The sequence below is a fragment of the Tamandua tetradactyla genome, chromosome 13 (genome assembly GCF_023851605.1).
Source record: "Tamandua tetradactyla isolate mTamTet1 chromosome 13, mTamTet1.pri, whole genome shotgun sequence".
Lineage (NCBI taxonomy): Eukaryota > Metazoa > Chordata > Mammalia > Pilosa > Myrmecophagidae > Tamandua > Tamandua tetradactyla.
In genome coordinates, this window is record NC_135339.1 from 73,988,308 (window position 1) to 74,011,517 (window position 23,210).

The following is a 23,210-nucleotide window of genomic DNA, read 5'->3' on the forward strand; positions in this document are numbered from 1 at the left end:
TTTCTTATCTACATTAAGGAAACTGCCAGAGGTTTAATAAAAGAAATCACCCATTGATTTATTTCTTACCTCCTAAACAGCTGTTCCTTTTAGCAAGAATAAAAGTGAAACAAGCCAAGGGGTGGAAACAAGAGGGCATTTTAAATCTTTAAATTGAAACAGAAAAGGAAGAAAGGTTTAAAGGTAGCATAATAACAGCTTTTCTGTTTTCATACTAAGAGCTTTTTATCTAAAAGGTTCACCCGGAATGCTAACAAGGCAAAACTTCAGAAACACATCAAATGAAACCATTTCCATTTCCAATGGCATTAATCTTCTCTGTGGTTCGGCAGGATTAAAGTAACCCCTACGGAATAGGCATCTCTCAGCTGCTTTCCAAGTATACCTATCTAGGTATGTGGAGGCAAGGGCATCAGTTTGATTCATCCCCATGTCCCTGCAGTATCTCCATGGACTTCTTGACCATGTCATCCCCTGAAGTCACCTGCTTGCTGTTTGAAAGGATGTATGTACCCTAGAAAAGCCATGTTTTAATCCTAATTCCATTTTGTAAAGGCAGCTGTTTCTTCTAATCCCTATTCGGTGGCTGAATGTTGGAAACATTAATTAGATTATCTCCTTGGAGATGTGACTCAATCAAATGTAGGTATTAAACTTGATTAGATGGAAATGTGACTACAACCATTCAAGTGGGTCTGGATTAGTTTACTGGAATCCTATAAAAGAGGAAACATTTTGGAGAAAGCTGGTGATCCAGAGAGCAGAGAAGGACGACAGAGTGCCACAGAACCATGAAGCAGAGAGATCACCAGCCAGTGACTTTTGGAGATAAAGAAGGAAATCACTTCCCAGGGAGCTGGAGAGGAAGCTAGTAGGTAATGCCCTGTTCACCATGTGCCCGTCCAGCCAAAAGAGATACCCTGACCGTGTTCACTATGTGCCTTTCCACTTGACAGAAAAACCCTGAACTTCATCATCTTCTTGAATCGAGGTATCTTTCCATGAATGCCTTAGACTGGACATTTCTATAGACTTGCTTTAACTGGGACATTTCCATGGCCTAAAACCTGTTAACTTGAAACTTATTAAATTCCCCTTTTTAAAAGCCATTGAGTTTCTGGCACATTGTATTCCAGCAGCTAGCAAACCAGAACAGGCATCAATCAGAGTTCAATTGGAAGAAAGTTCTTCTTCTACTAGAAGTGGCTCACCAGAAGGGATTTCATTCCTATGGTAATCAACCTTTAGTCCATGCCATTTATGCTGGTAACATTCTCCTATGCAGAAAGAAAACATGAAATCTTCCATATAAATAAAAATGCAAGACTGTGTAAATTCTTCCTTCTGCCTGATTTTTTTTTCATTAGCCCATTTATTCTGTAGATTCCAAGTGGGCTACCTAGCAGCAATGGGAGGTAAAGTCAGTCTATTCTAGTACTAGTCAGTTACATCATTGACAACTATACAAAAATGTACTTGACAATATGAAAAATTCAAAGAAAGAACAATGTTTTTAAACAATGCCTTAAACTCTTCAAGGGATCTCCTCTCTGAACCACTGCAGTACCAGCAATATTGAATTCTATTACCACTTGACAGACATCTTGGCTTAGCACAATCCACTACATTGGAAAGTTGGTATGCTGGTTTGAATCTGTTATGCACCCCAGTAAAGCCTATGTTCTTTTAATCCTTCCCTGTGGGAGCAGACCTATTGTGAGTAGGACCTTTTGCTCAGGTTGTTTCCATGGAGTTGTGACCCAGCCCATTCAAGGTTGGTGTATTAGTTTGCAAAAGCTGCCAGAATGCAATATACCAGAAACAGAACAGCTTTTAAAAAGGGGAATTTATTAAGTTGCAAGTTTACAGTTCTAAGGCCATGAAAATGTCCAAATTAAGGCATCAAGAGAAAGATACCTTTACTCCCTAAGAAAAGTGCCGATGAAGTTCAAGGTTTCTCTCTCAGTTGGGAGGATACATGGCGATGTCTGCTAGCTTTCTCTCCTCATTTCATAAGGCTTCCCCAGGGGCATTTCCCTTCTGCTCCAAAGGTCTCAGGCTGCATGGGCTCCATTTGTTCTGGTGGCTCTAAAGCTTTTTCCAAAACGGTTCCCTCTTAAAGGACTCCAGTAAGCAACCCCACCTTGAATGGGTGGAGACACATCTTCATGGAAACCATCTAATCAAAAGTTGCCACCCACAATTGGGTGGATCACATCTCCATAGAAACAATCAGAAAGATCCCACTCAGCAATATTGAATGAGGATTAAAGCACATGGATTTTCTGGGGTATAAGAGCTTCAAACCAGCACAGTGGGTCTTAATCCCCTTGCTGGAGTCCTCTATGAGAGGATAAAAGGCAGAGACATTTTGGAGAGAGCTCAGAGACAGGAACACCCAGGAAGAACCAAACAAAGATCCACAGAAGCCCGGAAACATTTTGGAGAGAAGGACCAGCAGATGTCACCATATGCCTTCCCATGTGACAGAGGAACCCCCAATGCCAGTAGCCTTTCTTCAGAGAAGGTATCTTCTGCCTTAATTTGGACGTTTTCATGACCTTATACTATAAAGTTGTAACCTCATAAATCCTCTTTGTAAAAGCAATCCATTTCTGGTATGCTGCATTCAGGCAGCTTTAGCAAACTAAAACTTGGTAAAACTTCCATAATAAGAGGCTGGTCATGTAGGGTAAGCAACATTAGAATCCTGTCAAACTAATCTTTAAATAAGTTCCATTTCCCAAAAAGCATCTATAATTTTCACTTCCAAAATACTTGGTAATTAGAGATGCTACACATCAGGAGGGAAATGACAAAGTCAACGTTTCTACTAAAAAGTCACTGGAGCTAAGGAATCTGTCTCCCAATGTATTAATTAAAGGAAGATAACTTTTGGTATGGTGGTTGGCGGTAATCACTAATGCTAAAAATAATGTTTTTCTCTCTATCAGTTATATCAATTCATTTCAGGTCCCCAGATGTCCCATCTTCTCTGTAAAGACTTCCCTGATAATGGGTTTTTGTTTTCATAGAATATAATAGAAGGTATACCCATTAAATGTTCAGATGACCCCAAGCTAATGAGGTTTACATACCATGGAAGACAGATCCAGATTTCAAGTTTGCATTGACAGAAGAGAAAGACTGTCAAAATCCAAACCAGTGTAGGCAAGGAACTTAGGCACAACAGAGTCCCTGAGGAAGAGGAAACAAACCAGAAGTATCCTGGCTACTATTATCTGCAATGGTCAAAATGGTTTACATGCTCAGTTCATCTCCCAAAAATTTCAGGAGCAAAGAAGAACAAAGTCAGAGCACAGAAGGCAAACCAAAGTTGCTTTTCTATTTCTTTCAGGTATCCTTTGATCAGGGCTGATTCTGTCCATATGACTTCTTTATCTTTCATCTTCCTTTATCTGCTTATCTCCTCCCAGGGTCATATTGACCCCCCTCCTTATATTGAAGGCATATGGCTCTCTTCTTTCATGCTGTTGCTTCTTGATACTTAATCAGCAAGTCTAAGGGCTTGTTTTATACCAATGCTTTAAGAATCTACCCTGACAAGCACCGTTTTGGTTGGGATGTTCACATTCATTAGTTTAATTTCTATAAAGAAATAAATCTTCCTCTTGCTAACATAGCTCTGCCTCCCACTATGTAGCTATGTGATCTCAGACAAATGACTTTCTCTTGGAGTTGGGGTCAAGGGGTGCAAAATGTGACTCTATCATCATTACTGGTAGAGTAAGCCCATCTCTATATTTTGTTTCTGTTCATCCCAGCTCTACACTGGGGCATCGTTTCAGCATCTCCTTATCACATTTGTACTTCCCAACATCTCCTGGGGGTAGAAACAAACTCTTTTATCTAAAACATGTGATCAAGCTCAGGCAAGTTCAGCCCACACTTTTCTTTACGCAATCCTTGAACGACTTTATTGTGAGGCAATTGAGTTATAGGTGAAGAATGGTAGCAGCATTCTGCCTTTAAAAAAATAAACAAACTTCACATCTACTTAAGCTTCATCCTTTGCACATAAAAAAGATAATGATGCTCCAGCTGCTTTAAAAGATTCCCTGCCATTTAAGGTAGAAAACATCTGGTTAGCATCCTCTGGCATAACTATTCTGAAATGAAATAGTAGTCCTTTCTATTTCTTCCAGGCTTCTTTCTAGTAAAGAGAGGACAGAACAATCCTTCTCCCCTCAAAAATTTCTGCTTTATCCTATAAGCAATCCAGGATTGGATTGCACCTGCTCCTCAATCCAAGACCCAGCAGGATGAAGGTAAAGAGAAGCAATTAGTCCTCACTTCCTAATCTCATGCCTCGCTACTCTATTGCAGACACTATACTGATATTCAATGTTGTTTTAAAAATCTGCTTAATCCACTAGAGGTCTCTGGATCTCCCAAATGATACGATCAGAAAGGGCTAGAAAGGGTTCTGGATCCCAAAGCCTTTAAATTCAGAACAGGCCAGTTTAGAATTTTCAGAGTTTCTTGCTATTTCCTAGCTGTTTCTAATATGGTCCAATTTAATCTTTCCCTGTAAATGAACTGTGTTTTCATCAGTTTTCTTTAGAAGCTATCCTTCCATATAACAATGAACTCTACTTAATTCACTGGTGCTCGTCTTAGTTGAGAATTGTGAGCTGTCTTTCTACCTTGCATTTTCTAGTAAGAAATGCCAAGGACAAGCCATAAAGCAAGCATCTATAATGCTTGGAGGGTAGATTATAAGCTCCATTGTTTCCTATAGTCATATGAACCTTAAAATTCAGAAAATGATCAATTTCCAACCTAATGCTCCTTTAAAAGACAAGGCTCTTATGATAATCTTTGGGATGTCTTACTAGCATTCCAACAGGAAAGCATTTCTATTGCACTAGCATGTCTCCTCTGATTACCTATGAAATAATTTATACAATAATGACAATCATGTATCGAGACAAAATGCAAACTCCTACAGTGGAAGTATAGCCACACGTGTGTGTATGTGTGTGTGTGTGCACACACATGTTTGAAATTCTGTCTTCCACACTGACCTCAGCATCCACACATTTCTAATTCACCATTATGACAGCAGAAGCTGTTGGTGCCTCACCCATTTCTCCTTTATAGGATGGTGCACTCACCCTACCCCCAGTCCCCATCGCTCAAAGGTGTGCTAATGAGTTACAGCTGTCACTGTTCCCCTGAGGATGAACTTGATCCCCAGAAACCACTTTGCTCAACAATGCCTAGGAGTTTATGCAAGGCACCTCTCATCACATAAAGAGGATAGGGAGAAGCCTGCAGCCAATGACTGAATAATGAGCGGTATTAAAGGCTGTCTCCTACCAGCCCCTCCACCCTTACCCCTGCCTGCCCCAGTACAACTCTGGGATGGCACTCATGCTCCAGAGCTCCCTATATAATCAAACTAAGACTAGAATCCCCTATCCTTGTCCAAGTTCTTCCTCAGTCCTCTCCTGCTTCCTTCTTTCCTTCCAAGCTTGCGTGAGAGCACAGGCTCAATCTCTCACAAGAATCCTGTCACAGGCTCTGCTTCTCTGGAGTAAGCAGCCAATCTAAGCACAGGCAATCACTCCTCAAAGTAAATGATGGCATCCCCTTCCTTCTGATGTCATGCATTTCTCTTGTTTTCATTCCATGCTGCTGCTTCTGCATCAAAGAACAGGAACAATCCTGGACTTCAAAGGCTCAGACTGTGTGTAGTAGGTGCATAGTCTGAACCTCATTAACACAACCAGCAAGGATCTTGCTGTAAGGAATTATTGCCATGGAATATATGCCTTAGGAAGTTATGCATTTGCATATGATTTTTAGGAAGGCACTACTGATTTCCAACTAAGGACAAGGTCCAGTCACTTAACTGGGGATGGAGAATGAGATAACATTGGGGCAGATATTGGGGGAGTTGTATATGAACTTGATAAGACATTTTACTGAGGAGTCTTTGTTACACAGTTGTGTACTGAGTGACTTGCATGGGGATAGTTTGTAAAAGTGGATTTCTGTGTCTGAATTCTACCCAGGAACATACAAATGTCTTCATTTAGTGGTAAAGTCAGTAAATAACCTAAGTACCCACCAGACTATAAGCTCCTTGAAAACTAAAGTTGTATCTGATATGCGTCAATCCTATTGAAATGGGCATCTACTATTTTTTGCCAGTCCAGAATCTATTTTGCTTTTTAGTTACAGCACCTTGATTATTCTTTGGGAAATACCTTCCTGGACTCTCAACCCATGGGGCTTGTTCTAGTTTGCTAGCTGCCAGAATGCAATATACCAGAAACGGAATGGCTTTTAACAAGGGGAATTTAATAAGTTGCTAGTTTACAGCTCTAAGGCCAAGAAAATGTCCCAATCAAAACAAGTCTATAGAAATGTCCAATTTAAGGCATCTGGGGAAAGATACCTTGGTTCAAGAAGGCCAATGACATTCAGCATTTCTCTCTCAGTTGGAAGGGCACATGGTGAGCATGGCAGCGTCTGCTGGCTTTCACATGACTCTACCAAAAAGGGCTGTCTCCAAAAATGTTTCCTCTTTTGAAGGATTCCAGCAAGCAACTGCACCTTCAGTGGGTGGAGACACACCTCCATGGAAATCATCTAATCAAAAGTTACCACCCACAATTGGGTGGGTCACATCTTCATAGAAACAATCAAAATGCTCCCACCCAGCAATATTGAATGAGGATCAAAGGGCACAGCTTTTCTGGGGTCCACCACAGATTCAGACCAGCACAGGGCTCTTAGATCCAGGGGTGATGCAGGTCTAGCAAAAGAGACTTTCATATCCCCTAGTGACAATGATTGGCTCAAGGATGGACTTGAGTCAAGGCTGGCCAATTAGAGCCTCTGAGAGTCAGTCTGAGATTGAGATTGTTGCTGGAACAAATGGAAGGAATGATCTTTTTCCCCAAGGTAGTAAAACTTATAGAATGCAGGTCTAGAGCCCTTAGTGCCATCTTTCCATAACAAGGAGACACCTTGATGGAGAATAAAAGCAATACAGGAGCTAGATGAAAAACAAAAATTTCCCAACATATTGTTGGTCTTTCTGTTATAAAGAGCAATAAATTCCCTTTTTATTATGTCATTGTGTGGTGGCTTTCTGGTGGTTTCAATCAAATGCCACAACTAAGCCCTAAATCCATGATAGACATTTCATAAATATTTTAGGTATGAATGTGTTTATACATTGTCTTGGTACCTTGTTAGCAAGTAGATAAATTCTCTTACCCCACAGCATACATGATTAATTTAACAAATATATATTGATCATTTACTCTGAGATGCTATCAGGCTGGGATCTTTGAAGGATTCCAAGAGAATTAAGATTGGATTCCCTTCCCTTAAAACATTTATAATACTTCTAGTTTATGAGAAAAATCCATTAGATTTTAATGGTAGTCTGTTGTACTCATCTCCATTGGAAATAACACATGAACAACAAGTTAAAAGAACTTTACAATGAGAAATGTTTTATTAAAAACCCAGTGGAGAGATAGGTGAGTCAAGTTGTTTCCTGGATCTGGAACATAAATTGGTGTACCAAGCCACAGATGATGACTCCACTGGGACACAGACATGTATTTTTAAACTTTTGAGATTGGAGAGTAGCTTGAACAGAACAGACAAAGGAACAGCCTGTTCTGTTGAATGACTCACTTGAGAAACTTCCATATTGGTGCTATTTTTAAGCAGAATTTTCAGACTTAAAAATCTTTATTGTCTTTAAAGTAGATAGGATACTTGGAGAACTTTCTTTTGATGAAATATCATGGCATCATATCATGGAATCTAGATTTTAACTGTATTGGCCTCTATTTTCAACAACCTTTTTATAATAATTAATAGTTTTTTCTAAGATTTGGATAAACTCATGAGCAACAGCATCATAATGAACTATTAATTGTCATTTCTTACTTTTACATACTGCTTTACATTTTAGGAAAGCACTTTCACGTGTATTATCTCCTAGAAACTTGGGAGATTCCACCACTAAATGTAAATAGTAGTTTATCTTTTTATGGGGTATTATTTTATTCATTCTAATTCCCTTTTCTCCATCTGAGCTTAAGAGAGGATGTCTTTATCATGCACTTGAATTTCTGCGATAGCCTCATAACTGCTTCCCATTTCTTAGCTCTTATTCTCAATATTTCTCAAGCACAGCTCTGACCTTATTTCCCAAATCACTGATATTCCCTGCTTAGAGGAAAATCTCCTGATATATTAGCAAGAAAACAGTGGCCTTTATGGTTTTGCTCATCTCACATTTCCAATACCAGTTGCTACCCATCCTTCATTCTGAGAAGTTTCACAGAGGAAGAAGAATTTAGCATAATACTGAAGGATGGGAGAATGTGTATAGAAAGACAGGAGGAGAAGCATATTCCTAAAGGAAAGAAAAACATGGGCAAAATCTCAAGTAGGGAGGCAACCAAGAACGTAGAGGAGACCAACTGGGCTGGCACAAGGCCTTAAGGAAGATAGCAATACCCTCAGAAACTTGTCGGCTCTAAAATTCCTCAATTCTATTCATTAACCCAGTCATTCAATCTAAATAACTCAGGCAATTCAATCTATGAAATGGACAAAAAGGAAAAGGGAGAAACTAGAAATAGCTCTTTTAATACAGAAAATATGTAGGACTTTTGCCATCAAAGCCAGAAAATGTAACTCAAAGAGAGGGCACATAGTTCGTGAAAGCTGAGTCTTAACCATGGAACCCAGAGCCCAACAACTAGCATGGCTTTGTTTCCCAAAACCTTGATTCCTTTTTTGGTAATGGGATGAGGTCAAACCAAGATGATGCTATCCCTAGTATTTCCCAGGGGAAGCAATGACAGGATTGGTTCCAGGGTCTGCAATCATTTCAGTCTTATATCCTGTGATCAGTCACTAGTTGCTGTAATAGGAGAAAAACAGCAGTACATGGGGATTTTTATAGGGTATATAGAAAGAAAGCAGATACTGTTTCAAATAACACAAATAAAATGTAGTGCAACAGCAGGTGGCTTGGAGGCCCTAACAAATACCATTCTGTGAAAGGCCCCTGAGAGATGGCTCTTCAGCTCTGGCAGGTCCACATCAGTGCTAGGCTGGCTGTTTCTAAGTACCTGGGGAGCTTATTAAAAATACAGATTCCGGAATCCCATCCCAGAGATTCACATTCAGTAATCTGAGATAATGGTCTGCATTCCAAATTTTTAACAAGTTTCCAGGAGATCTGAATTCTCAACCAGCTTTGGAAACAGAGGAGCAGCCTACTGTATACATTGGCCTATCAGAGGATGCTATAATGTTCCTCACCCATAGCCTCATGCTAATTGAGATGCTGCTGAGTCTATCTGGTGCCAGCTATTTATTTTACCAGTTCTCTTACAGCAGTGGTTCCCAATTTGCATGCACTTTAGAATCATCTTGGAGTCTCGTTAAAATTCCAAAGTCCAGGCCATACCCCACACCAATTAAATCTCTGAGGGTTGAACATATCAACATTAAAAAAAAAAACCTCTACAGATGATTCCAATATACAGATCCATTTGAAATTCATTGTTCTGTACTCTTGTGACTCAAATAGTGGTCCTCAGCCCAGCAATGTTGGCATTGGGACCTCATTAGCAATACAGAACTATTGAATTAAAACTTGCATTTTAGCAAATCCCCATGTGATGCACGTGCATGCTGTAATTTGAAAAGCCCTGTTCTATAGATTTTAATCTCTCTATTTGTCCCTAGTCATTTCTGAAGAACTGGACAGGGTAAAGAAAGTTAACTCTCCCTAGCAGATAACCAAGTTCACTTGAACAAACCAAAAGAAATCATTTTAAAGTGTCTAGTGACTGCAGGAAGATCAAGCCTGTCATCCCAGTAATCCAGCACATAGCCATCACACGCTCATTCTGACATTTCCATTTAGTGACTCTCATCGCTAAAAGAGGCCTGTGCAAGCTGGTTAATTGTGGGATGTATTCTCAGCCCTGCTCGCTCAACAACATGAGCACACGCAGAGGGCCATGGAGACCTTGCTGCCATGGGTTCTGCACTTGTATGTACCTGGGTGATAATGGCTCTGCCTGCTGGGCTGGCTGAGGACGTGGGAGGCACAGCTGGCAAACTGCCTGCACTGCTCTTTCCATGAGAAAGAGGGGAGGAGAGATTCAGGGAGACATCACACACAGCACCTGAAATGAGAAGTTGCTGTGCAGATGAAATTTCTGGCAAGCACAGGCTCAGGAACAAAAGTCCAGAGCAGAATTATTTCTGCTGTAATTGCCAATTTGTACATGTCAGCATGACAGCCACATCTAATTTCCTGTGCATAAGCAGCTGTGCTCAGTCACAGGAGGTAAAAACACAGCAGAGTCCACAGAGGTACCAACCAAAGAACAGGACTCTTTCCCCAAGTCTTCTGGTTGAGTTCTCTTTAAGACAGGGTTTGTCCTCCAACAGATTTTCCCCCTCCCTCCACCCAAGATAATATGCAGAGCAAATGAGATGGTCTTTTTTCAAAGCACTTTAGACATGGTAATTTTATTGTGCTTATCGGGTCACTTTCTAGAGTGACAGGGAATGATTCCCATTTTCTTGAGCTCCTTGTCAGCAACTCAAAGAGGAAATAACGTTATAAAACAATGTTTTTCCTGGCTCTCCCCTCCCCTCATCACCCACTCAAGAATCCTTTGTAGATGTAATAAGGATCAGCAGTAGCTATAGACCTCTGAAGATCTATCAAGGCAATCAAGAAAGGAGCCTGTACCTAATGAAATGGGGTTAGTGATAAGTTAGTGGAGGGAGGGAAGTCCAGACTGGGGGGCTAGAAAGCTCACAATGCACCTGTGATCAGCTGCTCCCATAGAACTTCCTGAGAGTTAGCCCACTGGTTCTCAAACTTGAACCAGACACAGAATGCCTTGGAGGACATGTTGAAAACCCAGATTAATGGGCCCCACCCCCAGAGTTTGTGAAGCCCAGCAGTTTGCATTTCTAATAAGTTCCCGAGTGTTATGGACTGATTTATGTCCCCCCAAAATATAACATGTATATTCAAGGCCTAATCTCTAGTCTTATGACTGTGATCCTATTTGAGAGGAGGATCTTTGAAGATGCTATCAAGATGAGGCCAAACTGGATTAGGGTGGACACTAATTCATTATGACAGGTGTCCTTATAAAGGAAGGAAATTTGGACACAGACAGAGAAAAATAGCTGTGTGACAGTGGCAGAGACTGAATTATGCTACAAGAACTCCATGAATTGCTGGCAAGCCATCCAGAACCCTACAGATTTCAGATGCAGCACAGCTCTGTTGACATCTTAATTGGGACTTCTAATTTCCAGAACTATAAGTTGATAAAGTCCTGTTGTTGTTTTGTTTTGTTTTGTTTTGGGCATGGGCAGGCTCCAGGAATCGAACCTGGGTCTCTGGCATGGCAGGTGAGACCTCTGTCACTGAGCCACCATTGCCCACCCAGTCCTGTTGTTTTAAGCCACTCAGTTTGTATACTGTGTTCAGCAGCCCTAGAAAACTAAGACTCCATCTGATAATGTTGCTGCTAGCCTAGGGACCAAATTTTGAGCACCAGTGAGCTAGGGTAACCCCAAGGGCAGTTTTGGTAGTCAGAATGTAGTAGCAGCATCACTGTGCAATTCATCCTATCCTCATTTTATTATCAGAGCATCTTTCCCTTTACTTTGAATAGTTTCTTAAAAATACGTTCTTGGTAGTGAGATTTATCAGACCAAAGGCTATAAACATCTCTATGGCTCTTAATAATTATTACTAAATTGCTTTCTAAAAGATTTGGGCCAATTAATGGCTGAACTACAATGTATTAGTATAACTTTCATTGCCAGAACTGAATACTATAATTCTTTTTACAAATTTCATAGGCAAGATAGCAATAATAATAACAATATCATTTTAAATACATAGCTTCTTCTTTGACCATTAAGCAAGTGGAATATAAGTCCAAGCTTATATCCCCATTTTATTTGAGTATTAAAAGTAATTGAGAAAAAGAAAGGAAACTCTAAAAGCAGGACGTCCCTAATCATCAGTCAATTGGATTTATCCATAACCCTATGTCATGATCAGGTTCATGTGTCACCTTGGCCAGGTGGTGATGCCTGGTTTTCTGGTCAGCAAGCACTGGCCTGTCTGTTGCTATGAGGACATTTCATGCACTGAAATCATGATCACACTGGCTGCATCCACAGCTGATTGCATTTGTAATCAGCTAAGGAGAGTGTCTTCTGCAATGAGTGTTGCTTAATCTAATCACCAGAAGGTTTTTAAGGAGGATTCAGAAGATATAGTCACTCTTCCTGCCTCAGCCAGCCAGGCTCTCCTGAGAATTTGTTGAGGACCTTCATTGGAGCTGCCATCTTGCAGCCTGCCCTACAGACTTTGGACTCCAGATCCCCCACGGTTACATGAGACACCTTTATAAATTGTGTATTTACGGATATCACCTGCTGATTCTGTTTCTCTAGAGAACCTTACCTAATACACCATATTTCCCAGAGCTCTAAGAAACCAGCCCCCATTGTATTAGTTAAGCTGACAGAATGCAATATACCAGAAATTGAATGGCTATTGAAAAGGGAATTTAATAAGTTGCAAGTTTATAGTTCTAAGGCTGTGAAAGTAACCAAATTAAGGCACCAACAAGAGGTTACCGTCACTCAAGAAAGGCTGATGCCGAGATTTTGTAGGTTTGTCCAGAGCGATGCCTCAATCAATCCCAGAAGGATTTGAACAGTGAATAAAAAGTATTTGCAAAGTCCCCTTGGGGGAATGGTGAGAAAGAGGGAAAATTCAACTTCCCCAAGTAGAGAATTCTTGATATTCCCACAAGCAGTGGGGACAGGCAAAGCAATAGGCTGAGCCCCCAATCTTGGGGTCTGTTCATATGAAACTTAACCCCACAAAGGATAGGCTAAACCTACTGAAAAAATTAGGCCTAAGAGTCACCCCCAAGAGAACCTCTTTTGTTGCTCAGATGTGGCCGCTCTCTCTCAGCCAACATAACAAGCAAACTCAGTGCCTTCCCCCTCTCTATATGGACCTTCCTGGCAACAGGAGACAGAAATCCTAGAATGAGCTGTGATTCAGCACCAAGGGATTGAGAAAACTGTCTTGTCCAAAATTGGGAAGAGAGAAATGAGACCAAATAAAGAGTCAATGGCTAAGAGATTCCAAACAAAGTCAAGAGGTTATCCTGGAGGTTATTATTTCACATTAAATAGGTATCACCTTTTTAGTTAAGGTGTAACAGAGAGGCTGGAGGGAACTGCCTGAAAATGTAGAACTGTGTCCAGTAGCCATATTTCTTGAAGATGATTGTATAATGATATAGCTTTTGCAATGTGACTGTGTGATTGTGAAAACCTTGTGTCTGATGCCACTTTTATCTACCTTGTGGACAGATGAGTAAAACATATGGATTAAAAATAAATAAATAATAGGGGAAACAAATGTTAAAATAAATTTAGTAGATTGAAATGCTAGTGATCAATGAAAGGGAGAAGTAAGGGGTGTGGTATGTATGTTTTTTTTCTGTTTCCTTTTTATTTCTTTTTCTGAATTGATGCAAATGTTCTAAGAAATGATCATGATGATGATATACAACTATGTGATGAAAAAAAGAATGTTCATATTGTATGTTGATTGGTTTTATTAATAAAAATTTAAAAAAAAAAGGCTGATGCCATCTGGAACACCCATGTCAGCTGGGAAGGCATGTGGCTGGCATCTGCTGGGGTCTTTGACTTCTGGTTTCAAACATTTTCCCCAGGGGCATTTTATTTCTTCATTTCCAAAGATCTCAAGCTGTGTGGGTTCTGACATTTCTGCTTTCCAAGCATCTGCATATGCTCTGAAGTAACTGTTCTCCATGTGTCTCTGTCAGCTTTGAGCTCTCTCCAAAATGTTTCCTCTTTTAAAGGACTCTGGTAAACTAATTAAGACCCACCTTGAATGGGTGGAATCGCATCCTCATCAAATCAAAAAGGTCACACCCATAACTGGGCATGTCACATCTCTGTGCAGATAATCTCCTCGAAAGTTTCTGCCCTACAGTATTAAATCAGGATTATAACAGGATTCTGCCCTGTCAAGATTGGACCAGGATTAAGCATGGCTTTTCTGGATACATAATAGGTTCAAACTGGCACACTCCGCCCTCTGGACATCCCCTCCCCCCCAAAAAAGACACGTTCCTTCCATACATAAAATGTATTAATTCCATTACAATACCACAAAGCCTTAAACTATTTCAGTAATAATACAAATACAATTTAAAGTCAAAACCAGTACAAAATCTCATCAAAGTCAGCTACTGGCATGGTCTATCCTAAGGCAAAAATTCTCCTCTGGCTGTTGACCTATGAAACTCAGAATGAGTTATCTGCTGCCAATATACAAAGGAGGGACAGTCACAAGATACATGTTTCCATTGCTATAGGGAGTAATCAAAAAGTAAATAGGGGTCAGTGGATCCAAACAGTTCTGAAAACCTGCAGGGCAAACTCCATTGGATTTCAAAGTCTGAGAGTCATTTATCATCAGGGCTTTAGAAAGCAGCAGTTCCACCCTTTCCAAAGGTCTATGCAGAGATATTGCTCTCTCCAAATGCTGGGTGAGGGTTGCAAAACTGGGGCTCATTGTGCAGAACATCTTTCTCTCAGCTCTACCCTCTCCAAGCTTTGGGGCAGCACCCAGGATCTCTACCATCTCTGAGGCACATATTCAATACATCCAGAACAATGGGGTGGGCAGCCAGGCTCCCTCTCTCAACCCCCTGTTTATGTGCTCCCCTGTCTCTGATGCCTGTGGTGTCCCAACTCTTTCTGAGCAATGAAGAAGGCCTGCCCTCTGCTTCTGGGGCAAACTCACCCATTCTATATACATAGGTTGGTCTGTTCTCCTGGCCTGAGGGTTCCTGGTTACAGACCTTAACTTCCATGGTTCTGTGTCTAAAGCCATTTTTCCTACAATTTGTCCCTCTTAGTCCAGACTGGCAGTGGTTCCATTTATACAGATCCTGCAACACTCTTGTTGGTTTTCTATGCAGTATGCAGGGAAAGATCTTGCATAAGACAACAGGATTTTCCACAAATCCTTTCTGGATAACCCCATCTTCAATCTTCGCTTGTCCTATAATGGCTGACTACTTCCATGTTTGGTTAAATGCTCACATGGGGCCCTATTCACTGGGGTCTCACTTTCTGGAAGCCTAGAATTTTCCAGACAGTCAATTTCTGTTTTCTTTGTACTCAAGAGTTCAGTTCTCAACTTATCTCTTTTCTTTCATATTGTACTTTAAGCTGCAAGGAGACGCTAGACTGCATTTTCCACATTTAGTTTGGAAATTTTTTCTTCTAAATATCTGAGTCCATCATTCTCAAATTCTGCCTTCCATTCACAAAGAATGCCTTCCTTCCAGTTTGCAATGACATGTTCTTCATTTCTGTCCAAAGCCTCATTGGAGGCATCTTTAGAGTCCACATTTCTACCAATAGTCTCTTCAAAGCATTCTAGGCCTCCTCTATTAAGCTCCTCACAACTCTTCCAGAATCTTCCCTTTATCCATTTAAAAAGCTGTTCCAGGGTGCACAGGTGGTTCAGTGGTAGAATGCTTGCCTTCCACACAGGAGACCCGGGTTTGATTCCCAGACCATGAACTGCCCCCCCCCCCACTCCAAAAAAAGCTGTTCCAATATGTTTGGTATTTGGAAACTGCAGCAGCACCCCACTCCTGACACCAAAATTTGTATCAGTTTGTTAAGCTGCTGGAATGCAATATACCATAAATGGAATGGCTTTTTTAAAGGGAATTTAATAAGTTACAAGTTTACAGTTCTAGGACTAAGTGTCCAAATTAAGGCACCAACAAGAGCCTACCTTCACTCAAGAAAGGCTGATGCCATCTGGAACACCTCCGTCAGCTGGGAAGGCATGTGGGTCTACTGGAGACTTTGGCTTCTGATTTCAGTTTCCCCGGTGGCATTTTCCTTCTTCATCTCCAAAGATCTCATGCTGTGTGGGCTGTGTTGCTTCTGTTCTCCGAGCATCTGCATCTGTTCTGAAGTAACTGTTCTTCATGTGTCTTTGTCAGTTCTGAGCTCTCTCCAAAATGTTTCCTTTTTAAAGAACTCTAGTACACAAATTACTAGAATGGGTGGAGTCACATCTCCATCTAATCAAAGGTCACATCCACAACTGGGCATTCCACATCTCCAAGAAATAATCTAATAAAAGTTTCTGCCCTACAGTATGCAAAAAGAAACAGCTGCCCCCACAAGATTGGCTCAGGATTAAAACATAGCTTTTCTGGGGTACATAATAGCTTCAAGCCAGCATACCCATATTCCCATGGGCTAAGGAGAAGCATTTTGAAGGTGCCAGGAATAGGGTCACTGGGATACCAAGAGGTGACTTTCCTGGCAGACAGAGCAAGAGAGAGACGTGATAGCAGAGATAAGAGGGAGGTCCTTGGGGTTCTTGTCTTCACTGTTAACACAGACCTGGCCACAGAGTATCAAAAAAGAAAGGGAATTTAGGCCCTGTTCTTCAGAAGAGATGATGAAGTCCCTAGAGGAAGTGACTGGGTCCATGATCACACAGAGTTAATGGTAGAGCTAGGGTAAACCTGGGTCTGCTGCTCTTCACTCAGCATTTCCATTTTTTGTTTTGGTTTTTCCTTTTCTTCTTCTTGAAATAAGCTGTAACGTGCACAATCTTCACATTACAGCTCAATGAATTTTCACATATGTATGTCCATATTAGTAGCCACCCATAACAAAGTAGGCACTATTTCCCACCCTCCTCCAATTAGCTCCTTTTTACCCACCCACCCCCATTCCTGGCAATACCCCTCCTTCCAAGATAACCACTGCTATGATATCTGTCATCACAGATTAGATGTACCTTTTTGAACTTCATCTAAACCAAAGTGTGTACTCCTGTGCCTGGTTTCTTTCACTTGGCATTTTATTTTATGTGCCAGGAATTTGTTTCTTTCATTGCTATGTAGTATTCTACTGTATGAGTATCCATGGTTTATTTATATATTCTCCTGTTGAGGACATTTGGGCTGTTCTCAGTTTGGAACTATTGTGAATAAAGCTGCCATGAATATATGCATGTAAATGTCTTTTCGTTGCCATACACATTAATTTCCCTTAGATATATTCTCAGGAGTAGAAGGACTGGGTCACAGTATAGGTAGATATTCAACTTTAATAAATACTGCCAAAGTTTTCCGAAGTGGCTGTACCAATTTACACTGCTGCAGGTGAGATATAAGAGTTCTGGTTGCTCCACATCCTTTTCAGCACTTGCAGCTGTCAGGTCTATCAATTTTAGACATACTGGTGGGGATATGAAAGGTGTCTCCTTGTGCCTTATGTTCTTTCTAGATATCCTGGAAATTAACATTCCAAGACAGTGATCAGAAGAATTTTACTTGTTGAGGGAAAAGTCGCTATAGTATGGCAGAAAGGAAACTTCTAGATTTAGAAAGCGTGAGGGGCAGTCAATGGGTCACATCTACTTGGATCAGAGGATGCTTGCTACTCAGGAAAGAAGAACAGGAAAACCACTAACAACTGAGGCCACTTTACACTGAAGATAGACTATGGTCCCAGGAGGAATGACAGGGTAGGCTGGAGAAATAGGAGAAGATAAATAAAGGAATAAAAAGAAGAGGATGAGGAAGGAGGTAAGAACACACTTCAATTTATCAAGTTGCTATTTATTATATACCAGGTGCTAAGTAGCAGGAGTTTGTCATCAAACTTCTCTTGAAAGAAAACAACTTCTGTTTGTCTTTTTCCTATGTTGCCTGAGAGTCTTTTCCTGTGCTGCCTGGAAGTGGGCAGAAAGGATCACTGTTTGAGGCATTGGTATTTCTAGGAGCAGAGAACTTCCTTGGCTGTCTGTACAGTCCTCCAATGCATGGGGACACCACCTGGCCCCCACCCAGGGCCATTAGATTTGGGGGTGGCATGACACCCAGCCCATGTCACAAGTCTCCACTCAACCACTATTCAGCTAACCTCCGCCAAGGACACCTCCAATGTAAGATCATTGTCCCAACAACTGTAAGATCAAAAGGCAGTGACTGGGCAAAGCTCTCTATGTCATCTCTGGGGCTGAACAAAGTATACTGGGAATCTTCGCTTTATGCTATTCCTCTGAATTATCTAAACCACCCTGTATGACAGAGATTATTAGCACCCCCATTTTACAGATGATAAAACTGAGGTCCAGAGCATTCTTACATGTCCAGGGTCACATTCTAGTAGATAAAAATCTCAGAGTAAATCAGGATTCAAGCTCAGGTATATACAAGTCTAAAATCCCATGTTGCTTGTGACCAAAGAGGAGAAAGCAAAAGGAGCAGGGCCATGTTCTTTTCTCAGTTAACCATTTTGTCTACTGCTCTTGACTGAATAAATAAATGAGAAATGGTATTGAGTGAAAATGTGGAGAAAGGAAAAATGAACTATTTCCTCCCTTTCCCTCTATGGGCCAACTTTATGGCTTTCTTTTATTTCTTGAAACTATTATTTGTTCTAGGTCTTTGCATATGCCGTTCCTTTTGCTGGCATGCCACCTCTTCCAGGAAGCCTTCCTTAAGTCTCCCTACCCACCCCGCTCCACACACACACACACATACACCTATTCTTCTTCCCTATCAGCCTGAGCTCCCTGCCATATTCCTGCATAGCATTCCACATGTACTGGTAGGACCATTCCCACCTAAACCAAAGTTCCGTAATGACCAGCCTCCTGCCTGATTACCACATTTTATCTTCAGCACCCAGTCCAATGTTCAGCACATAATAGATGCTCATAAATATTTGTTAATGAATGAATTGCTTTGCTAGAGAAAAACTCTCATAGGCAATTGCTACTAAAAAAAATAAAATAAAATACTTCTTAACTCTCCATAACTTCTGTGCTTTTTTGTACAAAAGAAGAAAAGTCTGTTAGTGTTTTTGAATTTCCAAAGCTAAGCATGCACTAATGCTCCTGTGCCTTTGCAATCAGCTAACAAGCATCCCTGAGTGTACATAGTAAGCAGAGAAACAGGAAAGAGGCAAGCACCATGTCACCTGAAACTTTACAGGGTCACAATGTTCCCTAACCTGATTCCACTGAATTAAAAGACAATCAGAGACTCTTCCGTGCATGTTCCTCGCTGTCTTACAGTCAGGTGGCAGAGAGGAAAGAAGACAGAATTTGTCTCCTCCTCAGCACAGTAAGCCCAAAATTTGCTGGAGTACTGGGCTCCTGGCACACAGCAGCTCCCCAGGCAACCTGGCTAGTTACAGAAGCCTTAGATACTCTGATTCAAACTCAGAAGCAGTCCCTCCTCTCCGTGGGGCCCGTCCTGGAGATGGATGGCTTTAATTTGATCTGAGTAATCCATAAAGTGACCCAAGCATCCTTATCAGTGCAGTCATTTGGTAAGACGTCTTCAAATCCCGGGCAGGCCTCTGAGAGGGCTGCAATGGCTGGCGGCGGGGTTGATCTCAGCTGTCTGCTGTGAGCTGCAGAGGTTCTGAACTGTCTTTCTGGCTTCACTTGAAAACAAGGGCCTGGAGTGATTCCCTCGGCTTCCAGCCTGAAAGCCAGCTACCTGGCATCTAAGCCCCTCTATACAATGATCCCAACCTACTTTTTCAAGTTCAGTTGTCATTACACCCTGGGATGGCGGGAGAGGCACACACAATATTCCCTCTGCCGTACTTTTCTGCACAGCTCATTCTCCATTCCCTGTTTTCTCAGCCTGAGCCTGAATGCCCCCATTCTCTCACCTTTACAAATCCTAGCCTCCTTGCCAAGTTCCGGTAGGGTGTTATCTCCTCTGGGAACACTTTCCTAACCACTGCAGTCCCAGAGAGCGCACCCTCCTCCCAACTAAAGCATATGGCATCTGCAACACTCAGTTTGTCTCCTGAACACATATCTAGCTGGCAACCTAAAGCTCAGTGCAGAATTTGAGCCTCAGCAGTCTTTATATCCCTCCCAGAGTCTTGAGCACGGTCCATAGCCAATAGTTACTGAGAAAGGTTTTTCAGTGAGGAGGAATTCTGCAAGTATCCTCTCATAATCTCACTGTTATGTTTCTAACAATTCTGCAAACCAAAACCATCATTAGATACAGACCTAATCTGACTCTAAGTGGCCCCAGAGTACTGAGCAGGATGTGTGTGCGTGTGTTGAACTAATCTGAACATAAGTGCTGGTGGCAAAATTGGAACACAAAGGCTACCTTCAATCTGGCAAAGGCAAATTAGGATTCCCTTTGAAACCACCTAGACCTTGGAAAACCACCTCATGTTACTTTGCTTTCTCCCATGTAAAACCCCTTCCCAAAGAATCTCCCATGCCAGTAACAAAGCTTTGACAAGCACTCCATGCAACTGCTGCTTTTCCGTAACACCACACACTGACTTCTTTGATCTTGTCACTCAGAAACACCCCCTGCCCGTCAAATATTTCTTTCACCCTACAATACTGCATACTGCTACTCAAGCAGCATAGTTTTCAGCCAACTTGTTTGCACATTGTCAGCTCTTATTATTAACTCAAGGAGGGGGTAGGTAGTTAAGGCTATCAAGAATTGGTTTCTTAATAAATACTGCCTGCAATAGGTGCTAATGGCTTTTTTATTTAGCCAATAGCTAATTTTAACTCACAGATTCTTTTTAAAAGCCATATTTATCAAGCCACACAAAATATAAATTATGCTTCTGTTTTCTTTCTTGCTTACAAAGCTGATATTTATATTTGCTTATCTTTTTGTAGTCTGTTTTTTTTTTCTTACAAATAGACTTGGAAGCATTTTACATAGACGCATCTGATTCTAGAATGTTTATTTAAGCAATTAGGATAAAGGGCAAAAAAATAAAATGGTAAGATGAAACCAGGTGTGGCGGATTATATTTTCCAAAGCTAGATACAACAATACCTCCCATCCCAAGGCTTTTTTACAATGTGATCTTGACAAACCCCTCCCATGAGAGGTGGGGGTCCATGTCCTTCTCTTGCTGGGTGAGCTTCTCACTTGTTTGTAACCAACTGAATGTGGTGCAAGTGAAAAGGCAATGCAGCTTCTGCCTGGTTCAGTGAATCTGTGCATAGAGTTCCGAGCCAGTACGTGAGAGTCCCGCTACCCTAAGGCTTCCATGATGTGGGAAGCCCAAGCCCCAGGGAGAAGCCGTTAAGTGCTTTATAGGACAGTGCTGATCTCCTTTCCAGCCTAAGCACCAAACATGCCAGTGGAAAAGTCTTCAGATCACCTTAACTTCCAGCCTAGGGTCCTCCCCAGACTTCAATCTTCCCACCTGAGGCCTCAGGAATTATGGAGCAGAATCCAGTCCTCCCCACTGCGTTCTTTACAATTTCTTACCCACAGTGTCCTTGGGCATGATAAAATGGTGGTGGTTTTACTCCACTAAGCTTGAGGTGGTTTGTTCTGCAGCAGTAGGAACCAGAACGCCTAGTAATGATAATTCACAGCCAGGCTTAACATAAAGGCTTCCGCTAACCTCCGAGTAGATTCCTTTGCTGTCCTTAGAGGTTTCAGTGAAAGCACAGGAGCAGGGTCACTGCACTGTTCTAGAAGTCAAAAAGCCTGCAATCTGGTTGCAGCCCTGTCACCAAATAGACAGGTGACTTTGAAAACAATGGCATCATATATATTATTCTACCTTCTACAAATACCCTTCCACATTTATGATTTCATTTATTCTTCCCCCAAACCCTGTGAAGCAGAGCAAGTGTTTACCTTTCTCACCCTCGGTTCCACACTGTAAAATGGGAACGATGTCTATTGTAACTACTTCATAAGGCTTTTGTGAGACTCAGATGAGATACTCTAAGTGAACACATGTGAATGGCAACAAGAGTCTGGCAGCAAATGAGTTTAAGAACAGAAATGTCAACAGAGGCACAACACATTGATTTTCATTAGGTATAGATCATCACTGGCTACACAAACATACACATTCTAATGTAGACTTCCGATTCTCACCACCCTAGAGCAAATAAAATTGATTAAAAGCAATTCAAACCTGGGAGCAGACATTTCCTTTTCCTGTCAAGTGGTTCATGGAGCCTACTGCATCCATGGATCCCTTCAAATGGATAACAGGCAGAGCCCCAGGCCTCTCGGCACAGCAGAAGCAGCGTCGCCGTGTTCACCTGGGCCACGACACAGAGCACGATGTGCAGAGACCACCGAGCCTGGCAAAGCCAGCCTGGACAGGGAGTAATGTGAGGGTCTCCATAGGAAAGACAGCACGAGTGAACCAGCAGGAGAAAACAATTCCCAGTGATGAACTCTGCATTCCCCACCCCACCCCCCTAACATTTTCATCTCCCAGGATGCCTCTTTTTTGGAACAAACTAAAGAACTGAGATGCTTCATATCAAGAATGGGAACTTTCTAAGAAAGAGAAGGCTGTGTCAATAGAGGAATGGGCACAGCCTGAGAATGTCTGATACTCACTTATGGGCCCATAGTGCAGTAGGGGAGAGGAAAGAAGGCTGTGCCAGGAGTCTGGACACCAGGGTAACTAACCATCCCTGGTCTGCCACCAACTTAATTCTTGGTTAAGTCATCACTGGAGCATGAGCTCCTAGAGAGCAGGTCTGTGTCCTGCCATCACTATATCCCAAGATGAGCACAGTCTCTACATCCCTACCATTAGTACATACAAGATGCCCAAGAAATGTTTATTCCATCAATGAGAAAGTTTCATTAATGCAGTACCTAAGATCATAGCTCCTTCAATCAGACTCAATTCCAATTCCAGTTCCATGATTTCCTATTAGTTACTTCTCTACGCCTCAGTTTCCTCACTGCAAATGGGGTAAAAACCCAACCTACCCAGAGCAGGTGTTGCTGAGGTCTGCCCGGCCCCCACCCCTCACCTTCAGTCACTCAGCACAGATGAGTTTCCAGTGCACTGACAGCTTCGCAACTCAAACACCTGCATCTCTTTCATCTGTGCTGGAAGGCATTTTGGGCATCTAAAGAACTTACTCATCCAGAGGCAGGTGTAACCTGGCAGTGTGGGATAGTTATGCCATGGGGACGCCCCTCAATTAATGAGGGAGTCTATGGATAATTGCTCCAGCCACCCAGGTTCCAGCGGGGCAGTTCTGA